The following is a 17,989-nucleotide window of genomic DNA, read 5'->3' on the forward strand; positions in this document are numbered from 1 at the left end:
TTCCCCCCCCCCCCCCCGGGAAATTACCCCCTTCTCCTCCATTCTCCTCTTGGGATCTTGGGCACGCACACATGTGGCCTGGCGTGAGTTTAAGCCACTGGGTCCAGGACTCGAACCGTGGTCGACTACATGGGAGTCCAGTGGCATAGCCATTACGCTGACTGCTGGCCCCCTCTTAATGTTGTCTTTTGATGAGAAGAAGTCCTTAACTTGCTTTAATTTATTTTCAGTATTTTTTCATTTTATGAAGAATATTATGATTTTCTCCAAATTGACTTGCCTTTTATACCTAAATCTAGAATGGCCCTGGCAATTACTTTCTGTATGATATGAGATAGGGGTCAAAATTAATTCTTCTCCTGTACAGGCATTTACTCTAGAATCATTGTTAAAAAGATAATTTTTTCAACAGTGATTCTGAAAATATTGTCAAAATATAGGAGGTTGTATATGAGATGGTTAATTATTGGGTTCTTTGTTCTATTTCCTAGTTCTGATTTTTCCACTTTGTACTGATAACACAGTGTCTTAATTATAATAACTTTATAATTATTTTACTATTTTGTAGTGTAAGTCCTTTAGCTTTTAGTTTTTTTTTTCTTCAAGATTATTTTGACTTTTCTTGGCTCTTTGCACTTTACTGCAAATTTTAGGATCACTTTTTCATTTTACTATATAGCAGTAATTTCATTGAAACTTTTATTATACTGCATTGAATATATAAATCAAATTGGAGGCAGTTAATATCTTTACACCATTGTCTTCTAATGCATAAACATAGTGTATCCTTCTTTTATCTAGCTCTCTAAATTTCTTTCATTTATACTTTATAATTTTTATGAGTAAGATTATGCACACCTTTTGTTATTTGTTATTTAATATTTTTCTGGTGCTTTTGTTATTTGATATTTTTCAGGTGTTATGAATGGAAATAATGGCATCAACTTTAGTTTCTTCTTCTTCAGGCATTTGGCTGAACTGTAGTCAAGGAATTGGATACAGTATTATTTTGTGAATCACTTACATGCCAAATCATTCCCAGAATAATTAAAAAAGAATTCCACTAATCTCTAATTAATTTTTGGCTTGTTTCTCTTCTTTGGCTTCTGAATGATGGTTTAATTAAGTCCACAAATTGCTGTTAAATATCTATTATATCCTGAATTAAATTAAAAAGAATTGAGGATTAAGATTATCTGATCAAATAGAGAGCTATATTATCTATTTTCAGCTACCTATAGGTTTACATGTGCTATTTCAGTTTATAATAGTTCTCCAACGTAAGCAATTGAGAAAAAAAAAAAAAGAACAAAAAACAAAGAGTCATTGCATCATCCACAATAGATTTTTTTTTTTTTTTTGAGAGGTTTTTTCTATAGGGCTTGTGTCCTCCCCAAGACACAAGAGACCCGAAATCACCCCCCAGGGGGGATGGCCATGCCACAATCCCTTCTCCTTCATTCTCCTCTTGGGATCTTGGGCACGCATGCACACATGCCCGCCATGAGTTTTAAACCACCAGGTCCGGGACGCGAACTGCAGTTGACTATGTGGGAATCCAGCGACATAGCCATTACACTTACTGCTGGTCCCATCCACAATAGGTTTTTTAGATTTTTTTTTTTTTTTTTGAGAGATTTTCTCTGGAGGGCGCGTGCGCTCACCAGACAGACAGAGAGAGACAGAGAGACAGAAAGCGAGAAATCACCCCCCAGGGGGGATGAGGGGATGGTCACGCCGCAATCCCTTCTCCTCCATTCTCCTCTCGGGATCTTGGGCACGCACGCACACGCGCCCGGTGTGAATTTTAAGCCACCGGGTCCGGGACACGAACCGCGGTCGACTACGTGGGAGTCCAGCGACATAGCCATTACTCCAACTGCTGGTTCCCCCACAATTTGCTGTTCACCTGCTATATGCCAGGTTTGTTCTAGACCCTGGTAATTCACTAGTAAACAACCATTACCACCACTACAATATTCTTTACTTGTATAGCATCATTTTAGTGCTAGACTAAAAAATCCTCTAGGAAGGAAAATTCTAAACCATTCAAAAGTTCAAGATCTACTAAATAAACATGAAAGTTCTGAAACAGTATTGTTTAATATTCCCTGTTTATTACTATGTTGAATAGTTTATATAGCAACAAGTTGAATTAGATGATGCTTTACATGAAAACATGATCTATGCATTTTAAAATCTTTTTGTGTGTGTTTGATAAACCGACTTTTTAAAATAAAACTGGTCTCACAACTGCTCAGGGAGAGGAAATATACCTCTTCTTGTTCTGATTAATTGTGTTATGTGACTGAAGAATATTGCCAAGAACTTTTGCCCTCCCCCCATAGGGTTCATACCAGTAGATTTGGTTTTACGATCCTATGATAAGATTTTTCCCCTTTCTGTTGTAGTTAAAGTATTGTCAGGACCTCGTTAAACTCAGAGATTCTAATTTCTAGATGGGCTTTGTATCATCTTGGCAAATCAGCAAGTACAAATTATATCACAAACAAACATTGGTGAAAATATCATATTCCATAAAATATGGCATGAAATTGTTGGCATCTCTAACTATGTCTAAATTTTATGCCAGTTCTGTATAGTTTGGATTGCACAGGGCTGTGTGTGTGTGTGTGTGTGTGTGTGTGTGTTTATGTGCTCATATTTGAGCATGGTGTATATGCAAACAAGAAACAGAATGACAGAGAATTTAAGAAGAGTAGAAGGGATGCTACATTCTAGGTGGAATTTATTTGTAATAATGTGAATCAATTTAAACAAGAGCTCATAGAGATATTTAATAATGTATTTGGAAAGGCAAACAATTTCAGTTCTCCTTGTTAAAAGTTCATATTGCTTTTTTCCTATACATCCTTATTTTGAGAGTTGAGATGACGTGTGAATTTAATATATTATTAGTAGATAATAACAGTATTATTGTACTTCTGAATTCTCAAAATTTTGGCTCAATACAATGGAAGCAATATCATCTTTCTTTGGTGTCTTGTGTTTATTGAGAATATGGGATGCACGACTCTTTTTGACCTTTTTAGATGGGATTAGTTATCCTCAAGATGTTATTTTGACTTATATTTCCAAGGGACTTCAGTTTGTTAATAAAAATTATTGGTGTTAAGAAAAGTAATAAAGAATAAACAACAGAAGAGAAAATCAAGTGGGTATTTGCTACATCTGCTATAGTCCCATGAGACTAAGTGAGCAAAAATGATAAATACTGGACCACTTTCAAAGAGTTCCAAATTACATGGCACTATACCCATGGGGCATTTTAACTATCTAGACATCTGTTGAGTTACAAATACAGCTATCAAATGGTCCCTAAATTATGTAAAGGACAGCTTTATGATGCAGAAAGTGAGAATCTAACCAGAATTGAAGCCATTCTTACTTGACTTGAGAGAAACAGGGAGGACATGTACCAAATCTTGGGCATAAAAAGATGATTGCTGAAGTCTTGAAGTGATTCAACAGGTTAAGGGAAGGCTGAAATGGCTGGCTGCTAGAACAAGGTGTATTGCAAGGAAATAAGTTCACAGAAAATAATTTGTTTGACTCGACTTTTTAAAAATTTATCTGTGGAAAATTTTGATTTGTGACAGTATATGTAAATCTTTTTCATTAGAGAGAATTGTGAATATTAATAAATAGGTCAATCTTTCAATAAAATAGATGAAGAGTGAGAAACAGCATTATTTGATAATTTGCAAATATATTTATGTGTAATGGAATAGATATATTTCTGTATTGTATTTATACACAAATCCTTATGTATTCATTAGGAAATTTGACAAAAGTTATGTTAGTCCACATCATTGGCAGAGATGTTAAAATATCTAGTAAGGAAGAACCGACAAATCATTTCTGTGTCATTGCCTGTCTGAATTTTCGCTCTCATGGTACTATCCTTGGTGCTTGGGAAATTGTACTGAAGAGGCTATGAAGTAGGAAATTAGAAATTATAAGAGAAAAAGAAAATGAGTAAATGAAATAGCTTCAATGTATGCCTTCTCCTCCATAACCTGAAGTGAAAGCAGAAAAGAAAGTTACATAAATGCACTGTCATGTTACATGGTTTCCATCCCTTGGATGATATTTTTCTACAAGATATTCATTTTATATGCACCATTTTTAACTATGCAACTGGTAAATCTATGCCTTTCCTGATTTTTGGATAAATGTATTTTCCTAAGAAACACCTAAAAGTAGATATGTATCAGTTCCATTATCTTGAACAGACAACAGAAATTTCAGACAGTAATATTTGCAGATCAATCAGAATACCATGCCAATAAAGGCATTATTACCTCATTATGACAAGATACCCTAAATGGGGACTTTTTATGATAGGTTAAAGTACCTTAGTATGTGAATGAGGTGACCTAGGGATGCAGTAACAAATGACTACGTTGGACTTTCAATATTTAAGAAATTGTGAGAGTCATTTATTTGCTCATTTAACGAAATACTGAGCATTTATTGCTTATAATGCATCATTTTGATCATTATAAGGAATACGAGACAAATAAAAGTCAAAATTTCCCTTAAAGCTATCATCTAGTAGTTATAAATTCCAAATACAAGAGTCAAGATTATCTTGTAGGAACCAGGATTTATTTCTAGTAGTATAGAAGAAATAAAGAAAACGCTCTGGGTATTTGAAGGAAAGCAAGCTTAGCTCTACTGCTGATATAGATAATCTCCTGCTGGAGAAGCTATTTCTGTTGCCCAGTAGTGAAATACAATGCACTCGACCCCAGTACTGAGAGACTTCCTGTAATATGATGTTGTCAGTATTGTAGATTTACTAAATTTTTTTTTGAGAGAGATTTTTGCTGTAGGGCACAGGTGCTTGCCAGAGACAGAGACAGAGAGACAGAAAGTGAGAAATCACCCTCCCCAGGGGGCATCGTCACACCGTAGTCCCTTCTCCTCCATTCTTCTCTCAGGATTTTGAGCAGGCACACACATGCATCTGGCGTTAAGTCTTAAGTCCTGGTGTCTGGGATTCAAACCATGGTCGACTATGTGGGAGTCCAGTGATACAACTTTTCTGCCATTTCCTGGTCTCATAGATTTACTTTTTAAAACACAAACCATTCTAAGTAGATGCTCATCATTAAACTAAAGAATTCCATCTGACATGTTTCCACAGGTATCACTATCATCTTCCCCCAAACAAGGCACTTCATTGCTCCACAGATGTCTGTTTTAATCTGAAACTTGCTGTCTAACTGTGACCCTAGTCTGTTTGACAGTCTTTAGAAGAATGCAGTAATTTTGTCGGTTTTACTTTTTATTTGTTCTTCGGGTGACTCAGTATTAATCATAAACAACATAATACAATTGGACATTACTTGATAAGAGATAATACATGAAAAAAATTACTTTAAGACTAGGACCTCTCTAGATACTATAAATAGTTGGCTATATTGACATTGGGAAGAAATTTTATAAAATAATTTATAAGAATTTGGCCACTAATTAATTTGAGAACATCAGAATTTAGAAAACAAATGGATTGTTCTATACTACTTAAGTTTGTTCTTTCTTTTTTTAAAGAGAGATTTTTGTTATAGGGCATGTGTGCTCAACAAAGAGAGAGAGAGAGAGACAGAAAGCAATAAATTACCCCCCAGGGGCTATAGGCACGCCACAATTCCTCCTCCTCTATTCTTCTCTTGGAATTTTGGGCATGCATGCACATGCACATAGCATGAGTTTCAAGCTAGCAGTTTGGCCTCAAACCATGGTCAACTACATGGGAGTCCAGTGACATAACTATTATACCATCTGATAGCTAAGTTCTAAGTGATATTAATGAGTAGCAAGAAAGACCATAGGGTACTCTTCATAACTTAACATTTTTGCTTAAAATTTCTTTCTATATTAACCAAGTTAATTCTGTCTCACTAACTAGAACTTTTCCTGATGAAAAACACTTAACATTTTTGTGCAATATTTACTGGACTCATACCAGGAGAGAGCTTATTTATATCATCTTCAAAGGCATAATTTTTGCTAAAGCACTACCTACATGGGAGAAAATTTTTTTCAAAAATATGGTGCGCGGGACCAACAGCGTAATGGCTATGTTGCTGGACTCCCACGTAGTCAACCGCAGTTTGCATCCAGACCCTGTGGCTTAAAACTCGTACTAGGTGTGTGTGCATGCATGCCCAAGATCCTGAGAGGAGAATGGAAAGAGAAGGGATTGTGGCATGGTCATGCCCCCTGGGGAGCAATTTCTCACTTTCTGTTTCTCTGTCTCTCTGGCCAGCGCACATGCCCTATAGCAAAAACCTCTAAAAAGAAAAATAATAATAAGGTGCATGAATTTGAAATGGGGCGTTACTATATCATTCTTGGTTTAATATTGTTTTAGCAAAAATATTTTTTAAGGATTAAAATGTTTTTGAATACTTGTCTCACTCGTTTAGAATAAATTATCTATCCTTCCCACTTTTATATTTGCTTTTTGTTATTTTTATATATTTTGATAAGTATAGGTGTAAGTAGTAGTATACTAGACAGCAAATTGGATTACTATGATAATTTATTCTAAATGAGTGTTCTTTCACGTATATTATCTACATGAAGCAATCACCATTTTCGAAGTATGCTCTTTTGTATCTTTTGTTATCAGTTAATGGGCTTGTAAAATTTGTATGTTATTTAAATTTATCATATTATCTGCCAACATATTTCTTAATGAAGCAAGTGCTTTTGTTCAGAGAAAATGAATGCCTACCCTTTGATTGCGGTTACTTTAAAATGTGCTGATAAGAGCAAGTTAGTTACTTTTCAGTTGGCTAATCTGCATGTTACCAGCTCTTAGAAGAAAATTCAACTCATATGTTTACAAATGTGACTATACTCTCTTTTCCATTCATCAAAAAGTCAACTAGTGGAAGTTTTTAGATTGATAATTTAACTGAAGTTTAAATTCTGTAAAAAAATCCCTTTAAGGCCACAATAAATGTGAGGTCCTAAAATATAACTTTTCAAAATTGGAAACTATTTGGAATGGGACATATTTTATGTTTTATAGATTTACTCATAAGTATCATTAATGAAGACTGTTTTCATTTCAACATACACTTATGTTTTAGCACTTACATTGGACTCACTCTCTCAGAGTTGAGCATAATTGTCTATGCCTTACCACATCCAAACATTGGTACATTTTTCTTTCTTTCTTTCTCTCTCTTTCTTTCTTCCTTCCTTCCTTCCTTTTTATTTTATTTATTTATTTATTTATTTATTTTTTATTATTATTTTTTTAGGATTTTGCCATAGTGCATATGTGCTCACTGGAGAGACACACAGAGAGACAGCAGAGAGGCAGAGAGAAGGAAAGTGAGAAAGTACCTCCCAAGGTGGTTGGACATGCAATAATCCCTTCTCTTCCATTCTCCTCCTTGAGTTTTGGGCATGCACACACACATACACACACACACACACACACACACACACCCTGTGTTATCGTCAAACTGCCAAGTCTGGGACTCAAACCATGCATGGCCATGTAGGAATTCAGCACTGTAACTACCATGCCACACATGACACCCACTGGCCCCTAAAAGTAAGTACTTTCAATCTTAATCTAATGATGTTTTTCTGTCTTTGGCAAATGTAAAACTATGCTATAGTTGAAACATATATATTTTTATGCTTGATTTAACCATCATTATGTTGAGATACTAACTAACATGAGAACATTAACTATTAATTAAGTCTATATAGCTACTGCTGTCTCTGTTCATGTTGTGAGTTTAGGATGAACTGCTTCTGTGTAATGAAAGACATAGGAGTCATGTATGAGGATCCTGGATCAACCTGCAAAATGAGGAATACGAACAATGACACTGTAGAACTGAAAATCAAAGAAGACAATTAGAACAAAAAGGAGAACACAATGAGAATTTCTGAAGAGATGTGAAGGGGAAATCAGACACCCAATTTTGGGATTCAAGAGAGCAAACTTCTGATGGGTGAATCTGAGGCCACTGTCCAATTCTAAAGTACATTGCCATTTCCACTGCCTCTGGTTCTTAGTGTGGTCCCATTTGGGACAGGCACACTCATGGTTCTGAAATGGCTTTGTGTTCTGAGTTAAGGTTTGGCAATGGGACAGAGCAGAGAGAAGAGCCCTAGACCTGGGCATCATCAGACAGGAGGGATATGACAAGGATTTCAGGCTGTGATAGGAGAGAGTAATATATGCAACACTAGAGATCCAGTTTGGGGAGAAGTATTTCAAGGGAGCCTAAGAGTAAGGAGCAACTTTGATTGTACTATAGCAAGGTACCATATCAGAGCAATACCACAAGTTAGGAAACCTAAATTTTGTAGACCTGACTAGTTAGTTGGATGACCTTGGATCAAATAATAAAATCTTTTCTTGACCTACTTCCTTATTTACAAAATTAAGGGTATTTCTTTTCACAACTGTTTAACAAATTGCTACAAACATAATGATTTAAAATGACAACTTTATTGTCTCACAGTTTCTGGATGTTAGAAGTCTAGGCAAGCCATGACAGGATTCTCCGTTTAGAAGATCTGAGATAAAATTAATGTGTTTCAAAGACTGTGATTCTTTTACAAATTTACTGGTTGTCATCAGAATTCATTTCTCTGTATTTGTTGGACTGAGCTTTCCATTTTCCTTCCAGCTGTTGGCTGGGGAATGCTACCGGTTCCTTGAGACTCCCCACAATTCTTGCCACATGGTCTCCGTAGGAGTTCACAACATATTTTACCTTTTCAGGCCTTACTGTGTGATTTTTGTTGTTCTGCAGAAAATGGGAAAACTCTGATTTTAAAGAGCTCATGTGGTTAAACTGAGATGTAATCTACCTGTTTTTTTTTTTTTTTTTGGAGAGATTTTCACTGTAGGGCATGTGCACTCGCCAGACAGACAGAGACATAGAGACAGAAAGCGAGAAATCACCCCCCAGGGGGGATGGTCACGCCGCAATCCCTTCTCCTCCATTCTCCTCTCGGGATCTTGGGCACGCACGCACACGCGCCCGGTGTGAGTTTTTTAAGCCACCGGGTCCGGGACACGAACCGCGGTCGACTACGTGGGAGTCCAGCGACATAGCCATTACACTAACTGCTGGTTCCCTAATCTACTTGTTTTAAGGTCAACTAATTTGGAAACTTAAGAATATCTGTAACCTCCCTTCATAGCAGCACTCAAATTAGTATTTGATTGTATTGGGTTGTTGGGAAAGTCATGACACTTTTCTGCATTTAAAAAACATAGAAAATATGTCATGGCTTTCCCAATAACCAGTATAACTGGAGAAAGGTGTGTGTACAAGGTCCAGAATCTTGGAAGGGGAGATGGCAGAGACAGCATCTTAATATTCTGCCTTCTCAGGGACCAGCAGTTACATTGCTGGACTCCCATGTAGTTGACTGCAGTTCGAGTCCTAGAATTGGCAGCTTAAAACTCAGGCCGTGTATGTGTACAGCTAAGATTCTAAGAGGAGAATGCAGAAGGTGTGGCCATCTCTCCCCCGACCCTCTACCCCCACCCCCGTTGATTTCTTCCTTTCTGTCTCTCCGTTTCTCCAGCGAGTGCCCCACACTATGACAAAAATTAAAATAAAATAGAACAAAAAACAAAAAAACTGCCTTCTCAAAGGGATTTTCCTTCTTTACTTTGATACTAAATTATTAAATTATGTGAGTATTCTAGACAAGTAACAATAATGACTTTTGTCATTGTGACCTTGTGTCCAAGGGTTCATTCTCCTAAAGAATTTTAGGCAACCTTAGTGAAAGTATGGCCTTCAGACAGGCATCAGTATAATGAGAATATAAAACTAGATAAACTGTGTTAGATTTCATGTTAAATTTCAGGGTCGATGACATTGAATTTGACCAAGGTATCAAAGTGGTTCTTTCCTGTTAATCTTACTCCTTTATTCTTCCAAATTAACGCCTATTCATTTTTCTTAAAATGAATGTTCAAGTGAAGCAATAGAAGCAGTGACTTGTTTCTAAATTGGCACCTAAGTTATTTAAATTACACTTTATAATTTACTTTTATCCCCCAATTTCCTATTCATTTGCTCATTTATTAGCATGTAATTCATATAGCCATTGATATCACAAGAGATCTTGGATTCAGAATCCCTGGATTCTTGTCCTGTATCTCCTAATTATAATGTATATGAAAGCTGTTACATGACTAAAGCTCAATTTCTCCTTTATTTATAAACAAGATAATACTACCTATTGTACAAGGTTATTGTGGAGGTAAGAGACAATAAATATAAAAATTACGTTTTAGCTATGAAGTACTCTGCAAATATATAGTACTAATAGTTGTAATAGTCTTTTAGTAATAAAATTTTATCCTACAGATCTTCATCAATTAGAGACATCAATGACTTAAATATAATTTAAATTCATCTCACATCTATAAAAATAATTTCTGCTTCCAAAATATTTCAAGACTACAACCTTGGTTATGCTATTTCTTTGCTTTGGAAATCTTCAGTCTCCACCCACTTAGATCTAAGCTCATTTTTATGGCATTTATGTTCCTTCTGTTCCCTGTTTCTAACTGATTTCCACAACCTTATCTCCTCCTACTTCTCTCAGCTCTATGTGTCAGACTTATAATTCCTTTTTTATTTTAATTTTATTCACTCTGTCATTAGAGAAAGAGAGAGAAAGATACCCCCAACAGGATCCTCACAACACTATCCACCCTGCGTCTCAGCCAACAGAGGACAGGCAGGTACATGTGTACTCAGCATGCACTTGGAGTGCATAGGGAGACCCTGGGATGAGAACATAGGACCTTCCTATGTGGGTCTAGCATTGTGGAGACCTGCATCACTGCTGTGCCACCACAGCTGGCACTTGTCATGAAATTCTGAACTCTACCTTGATGCTTTTCTTTTCTATCTCTATCTGTGATGGTTTTACCTATATTTCAAGGAGTACCATGTCATTTTCTGTGGGAAGAACCCCTGGGTTTTCCACAGCTAACCTCTTACTCTCTTCTACTTTTCATGTAGCACTTTGTACTCGTACTATGGAGTTTATTATATTTTGCCTGGGAGGAAGGTTTTTGGTATGTAGGTCTTAACTCAAAAGAATGTAAGCTACTCAAGGATAAGCATTTCTACATTTTGAGTTTCTCTGTTTCTTTACTAGCATAGTTCTTGCCTTCCTTGTGTAATAAAATTACAGAACTTTCAATGAATTTATTTGAGTGACTATAAGAAAGGGCACAAAATCTGGTCAAACCATTGCTTTTCAGACAGGTCAAATTTATTTTTCAAACCTGGAAAGAAGGGCCATTGCTTTTATAGTGTAAGGAAGCATTTGAAGCTGGATAACATGGCAAAGAAATACTCTGTGCTTCTGAGAGAGTTCTGCATGCATTTTGAAGTAACTAGGTGGAAGTCAGGTGGATCTTCTCATATGGCATATTCTTGATAGCCTAGTAACAAAAAAAAAAAAATCAAAAGTGTAGAAATTAAAATAATTGAGGACCTGCCATCATCAAGGTGTTTACAGTAGCTGGATCCTATATGGCTGCCTGCATGGTTTGAATCTCTGACCTAGTAGCTGGTAAAACACACAGGATGTGTGTGCATTAGTGCCCAAAGTCCTGACAGGCGAATGGAGAGAAAGGATTGTGGCTTGGTCATCCCCCTGGGGCAGTATTCTCTCTCTCCTTTTTTCTTTTTTTCCTGCAAGCATACCCACTCTGCAGCAAAAATGTTTCCAAAATTAAAGAAAACTCATATTTTTTTCTTAGATTGGGAAACAGTCACTTTAGATAGGAAATATTGTTTCTGAGAATGCACGTGTGGACAGTACAATGATAAACTTTCTGCAGAAAATGATAAGTTTTTTTTTTTTTTGCAAACACAGCATATGTGCAGATACTGAAACCTAGAAGAAGAAACAAATGTGAACTGTCCACTAGTTTAATAGTTAAAGTGGAAAATGTTGTTTGGTAGAGGGGACAATCATATTATATTGTAATTACTGTGTAGGAACACTATTGCCATCAGTGTTACATATTTCCTATTAGTACCGATGGCTAATCATGTAATCATCTTATTTCTCTCAGTGTGTATATATACATATATAAAGGATGATAATTTTCTTTTTTATTAAAGGCCATCTTTTCTTAGAAATTATTTATTTAATTTTATTTATTATAATTACTACTTTTTTAAAAGAATTACTTTATTTAACTTTATTTATTGTTATTATCATTATTATTTTCCAGTTTGATCAGAGAGAGACAGAGAGAGAGAGAGGAAGTGAGAAAGCAAGCCACCAGGTCCGAGACTTGAACCATGGTTGGCCATGTGGGAGTCCAGCACCTTTAACCACCATGCCACTTGCTGGCCCCATTATTACTACTTTTTAAATTTGTTATAGAGCATGTGCACTCACCAGAGAGAGAGAGAGAGAGAGAGAGAGAGACAGAGAGAAAGGGAAAGTGAGAAAGCAAGCTCCTGGGTCTAAGACTTGAACTATGGTCGACCACAAGGGAATCCAGTGCCTTAACCACCATGTCACCTGGCAGCCTCCCAATTTCATTTTCTCTATTGCTTGCTAATGATTCTGACTTATTTATTTGCACTGGTATTGTTTATTTTTTTCAAAATTTGATATGGGCTTCTTTTCTTGTTTCTGTGGCTACAGATTCATTTATGTTATAATTAACATAATGTTTAAAACAGTTTGTTGAGGGGTCAGCAGTGGTGTAGTGGTTAAAGCACTGAACTCCCCATATGGCCAACCACAGTTTGAGTGCCAGATCTGGTGGCTTGAATCTCACTCCAGGTGTGTGTATATGCATGCCCAAATTCCCAGGAGGAGAAGGGATTGCAGCAGCATGGCAATCTCCCCAAGGGGTGATTTCTTACTTTCCTTCTCACTATCTCTCTTTGTCTCTCTGGTGAGCACATATGCCCTATTGCAAACAGCTTAAAACAAACAAACAAATAACGACAACAACAAACTAGTTTGTAGAAACAGAGAAAGTCTCAAAAGCTCTTCTGTGGGGTTAAAAAGATCATAAGCAGAGGAATAATTCTGAGATTCACTGTTATGCAAGGTTTGTCTTGTGGTCCCCTAGAAAAAGGCTTGGTTTGAGGAGAAAATGGCCATATCAATTTGCCTTAGTGAGGAATGTTCTTTGTTGAATAAACCATAAAAAGGAAGTAGCAACCAAGTGTCTAAAGTTTCTAGGAAAATCAGGAAAGGAGGAATGTAGAGAGAGAAAGAGTGAAGGAGGGAAAGAAGGACGGAGATAGAAATGGCAAAGTATGAAAATGCATGTATGTGTGAATAAATGTGTGCATGAATGAAAGAAGACATGAGCGAATGGACCAACAAATTATTGATGAATGATATCCAGAAAACAGCTTTAAAAACCAAGTGACCAAAATGGTTTGAAGTCATGGGCTTATGAACAGAAAGTGATTCAAGTGTTCATTTACTTAAAGCTTTGATGATGACAAAAAATTAAGCCAGAATTAGATGAACATAGTTATTGTTTATTAGATGGTAGCTGTAATAGTATTTATCTCATAACTATTTTCAATATTTATTCATATTGTGCTTCTGTTTTTTTCCAGTTTAGATTATCCATCTTTACTCACTTAATAATCAATACATATTAAGTGCCAACTCTATGCTGGCTGCATAATAACCATGGGTAATATAATGCGTACGTGTCAGAATAATATGGCGTATAATGTACAGTTTAATAATTATTGTATAATCAGTGCAAGCCTCTCTTCTTTAGAATTTAAACATATAGAAAGAAAACAAAATGTATTGATTTGTGAGCTTTATCCCAGTTTTCAGATGTCAGTACCGTGCCATCTGTTTGTGCTAAGCAATGCCCCTTTGATACCTGTAGCTGTTTCCTAAGTCATACATATGGCAGATAATGGATTGCATTAGCCACTAGGGAAACTTGCCTTGCAATTCAAAACTATTTTCTCAGCAAATACATCTCCTAACCCGCTTATAATATTGAATCTCCCTGCTGTTGGTGTTGTAAGCCATGTCCTTTTTTTTTTTTTTTTTTTTGTGGAGAGGTTTTTGCTGTAGTGTGAGTGCACTCGCCCGAAGGACAGAGAGACAGAAAGCGAGAAATCACCCCCCCGCCCCAGGGCAGTGGTCACACCACAATCCTTTCTTCTCCATTCTCCTCTCAGGATCTTGGGCACGCACACACATGCGCCCAGCATGAGTTTAAGCCACCAGGTCCAGGACTTGAACCACAGTCGATTACATGGGAGTCCAGTGACATAGCCATTATGCCAACTGCTAGTCCCAGCCATGTCCTTTAAAAAAAAAAAAATTGTACAGGATCTTTACTTTTTTTAGAAACACTCAAATTTTTACTTAGTACTTCCAAAAAACTCAAGATCTGTATCTGAGCCCCGGAAGATGTGTTAATGAATAAGAATGGTCAAGGCTGTCCTTGTAGGTCAAAATAAATATCGACTCTAAAATATGCAGTTTAGGTACAAGTAATTCCAACCGTGTCTCAGCTGCTTCCATTTTCTAATTCATCATTTTCAATGAGAAAGTATAAAACAGGGCAGAGACTCGATCATTTATCAGCACTTTCACTTACAGATGCATGGGAATGAGATGTGCACATGTTAAGTTCATTTTTCTTGTGGCATTTTTCTGGAACATTTTTGGATAACCTTTGTGAGATGCAGTCTAATCTAACTTCACCTGGGGCTCTGGGTGGCCTGGTAGACTCTAGGATAGAAAGTACCCTCTTTTGGTTTCTTTCTTTATCGTTTTTTTTTCCCCAATTAATTTTTTCTCACATAAGAAGAGTGGTTTTATAATATAATGAACTTAGACTTTCCACTTTTTGCTTCCCTTTTTGTATATTCTAGTTCAATATATTTGCTCTTAATATTCTTCTTATCCCATCTTGTTATTCAGAATACTTCCATTAAGCAACTACAAAGTGTCAGACATTATACTATGTAATGGGATACAGTGCTGAGTAAAATAAACATGCCAACTAACTTCACAGAGATTTCTGACTATGGGGAGAATTACTTTGTTTTGAGCTATAAGAAGAGATATGTTCTCCTGTGGCAAAAATTTTTGCGTTTGAACTTTTAGGCATCATCTACTTTACCTTGATTAGTAACCCCCCAGGTTTGTGATGCAGTGTCTAACTACCTTCATTTTTAATGCATTTATTCATAATCCTTAAATGAGTCCTCATTTTAGGAATCAGTAGTTGACCACCCTTCCTCTACTAACTCCTGGTGTTATGTGTGGAGGGCTGTGATCTGTGCAGCTGGGTGCTGGACTTTCCTGAATGCTCAGCTGTTGTCTAGGGAGGGAGTGGAGGTTGTGAGGGGTTCCAGAATTTTCTTTCCCAGTCCCTTCAGAATAACTCAAATATTGGCTATTCCATGTAAGAAGTTTCAGAACAATAGAAATTCTGTAAAAATAAAACCAAAACAATTGAACAATAACAAAAACAAATTACCAAAAAGAGAAAAGTTAAGGTTTTAGAAATGTCTTACCTGGTGTAACACTTTTGCTTTTCAAATGTTGTAATGGAACATAGGCCCCAAGATGTGACTGGGCTTGCAGGTGGTCAAACCAGGGCTGGCAGACTGCCTTTCTCTCTTGCTGCTTTCATGGGACACACCAAATCCATTCTTAAACCAAAGACTTTGGAAGTAGTGCTTCTGTTCTGTGTGATACTGAATGAGTCAAAGTCAAAATCCTCAGGTGGTCTCTCAGAATTCTGAATGAACACTCCAGTTGATGTTATTCATAGTCTGAAAACCGCTGCTGTTGTGGACAGAGATGGGATTTGGAAAAGAAAGATATTATGTGTGTGTGAATTGACTCCCCAGTATGCTAACAGTATCATCTCTTATCATTTTTCATTATTATTATTTATTTTTGGAGAGGTTATTTTTGCTATAGGGCACGTGCACTCTCCAGACAGACTGAGAGAGACAGAGAGATAGAAAGCGAGAAATCACCCCCGAGAGGGGATGGCCTCACAGCAATCCCTTCTCCTCCATTCTCCTCTCGGGATCTTCGGCACACACGCACATGCTCCCAGCGCGAGTTTAAGCCACCGGGTCTGGGACTCGAACTGTGGTCGACTACGTGGGAGTCCAGCGACATAGCCATTACGCTAACTGCTGGTCCCTCATTTTTCATTATTGACAGGCAAAATAATATTCATCTAAAACATTGACTCCAGAAGCCAGCAGGGGGTGTGGTGATTAAGGGTGCTGGACTCCCACATGGTCGACTGTGGTTTGAGTCCTGGACCTGGTAACTTGCTTTCTCACTTTCCCTCTCTTTCTCTCTTTTTCTATGTCCCTCTCTGGTCAAATTAAAATAAATAAACAAACTAATTAATTAATTAGTTAAAATAAAATAAAATAAATTATAAAATGATTCTTAAAACATTGGCTCCTGGGACCAGCAGTTAGCGTAATGCTATGTCGCTGGACTCCCACGTAGTCAACCACGGTTCGAGTCCCGGACCCAGTAGCTTAAACTCACGCCGGGTGCGTGTGCGTGCGTGCCCAAGATCCCAAGAGGAGAATGGAGGAGAAGGGATTGCGGCGTGGCCATCCCCCCTGGGGGTCCTTGATTAGTAACCCCCCAGGTTTGTGATGCAGTGTCTAACTACCTTCATTTTTAATGCATTTATTCATAATCCTTAAATGAGTCCTCATTTTAGGAATCAGTAGTTGACCACCCTTCCTCTACTAACTCCTGGTGTTATGTGTGGAGGGCTGTGATCTGTGCAGCTGGGTGCTGGACTTTCCTGAATGCTCAGCTGTTGTCTAGGGAGGGAGTGGAGGTTGTGAGGGGTTCCAGAATTTTCTTTCCCAGTCCCTTCAGAATAACTCAAATATTGGCTATTCCATGTAAGAAGTTTCAGAACAATAGAAATTCTGTAAAAATAAAACCAAAACAATTGAACAATAACAAAAACAAATTACCAAAAAGAGAAAAGTTAAGGTTTTAGAAATGTCTTACCTGGTGTAACACTTTTGCTTTTCAAATGTTGTAATGGAACATAGGCCCCAAGATGTGACTGGGCTTGCAGGTGGTCAAACCAGGGCTGGCAGACTGCCTTTCTCTCTTGCTGCTTTCATGGGACACACCAAATCCATTCTTAAACCAAAGACTTTGGAAGTAGTGCTTCTGTTCTGTGTGATACTGAATGAGTCAAAGTCAAAATCCTCAGGTGGTCTCTCAGAATTCTGAATGAACACTCCAGTTGATGTTATTCATAGTCTGAAAACCGCTGCTGTTGTGGACAGAGATGGGATTTGGAAAAGAAAGATATTATGTGTGTGTGAATTGACTCCCCAGTATGCTAACAGTATCATCTCTTATCATTTTTCATTATTATTATTTATTTTTGGAGAGGTTATTTTTGCTATAGGGCACGTGCACTCTCCAGACAGACTGAGAGAGACAGAGAGATAGAAAGCGAGAAATCACCCCCGAGAGGGGATGGCCTCACAGCAATCCCTTCTCCTCCATTCTCCTCTCGGGATCTTCGGCACACACGCACATGCTCCCAGCGCGAGTTTAAGCCACCGGGTCTGGGACTCGAACTGTGGTCGACTACGTGGGAGTCCAGCGACATAGCCATTACGCTAACTGCTGGTCCCTCATTTTTCATTATTGACAGGCAAAATAATATTCATCTAAAACATTGACTCCAGAAGCCAGCAGGGGGTGTGGTGATTAAGGGTGCTGGACTCCCACATGGTCGACTGTGGTTTGAGTCCTGGACCTGGTAACTTGCTTTCTCACTTTCCCACTCTCTTTTCTCTGTGCATGTCTTTCTCTGGTCTAATTAAAATAAATGATAAAACAAAAAAAATTAAATAATTATTTTAAAAAATAAAAAAGATGGGGCAGGCAGGGGGCGCAG

General features: G+C 37.4%; 1 pseudogene; it reads right to left on the reverse strand.

Moving 5' to 3' along the window:
• LOC102475093 (importin subunit alpha-1 pseudogene) overlaps nt 1-17,989 on the reverse strand; it is a 184,579-nt pseudogene that overhangs the window by 137,106 nt on the left and 29,484 nt on the right.

This window comes from Tupaia chinensis, unplaced genomic scaffold, assembly GCF_000334495.1.
Source record: "Tupaia chinensis unplaced genomic scaffold, TupChi_1.0 Scaffold000338_1, whole genome shotgun sequence".
NCBI classification, from domain to species: Eukaryota; Metazoa; Chordata; class Mammalia; order Scandentia; family Tupaiidae; genus Tupaia; species Tupaia belangeri.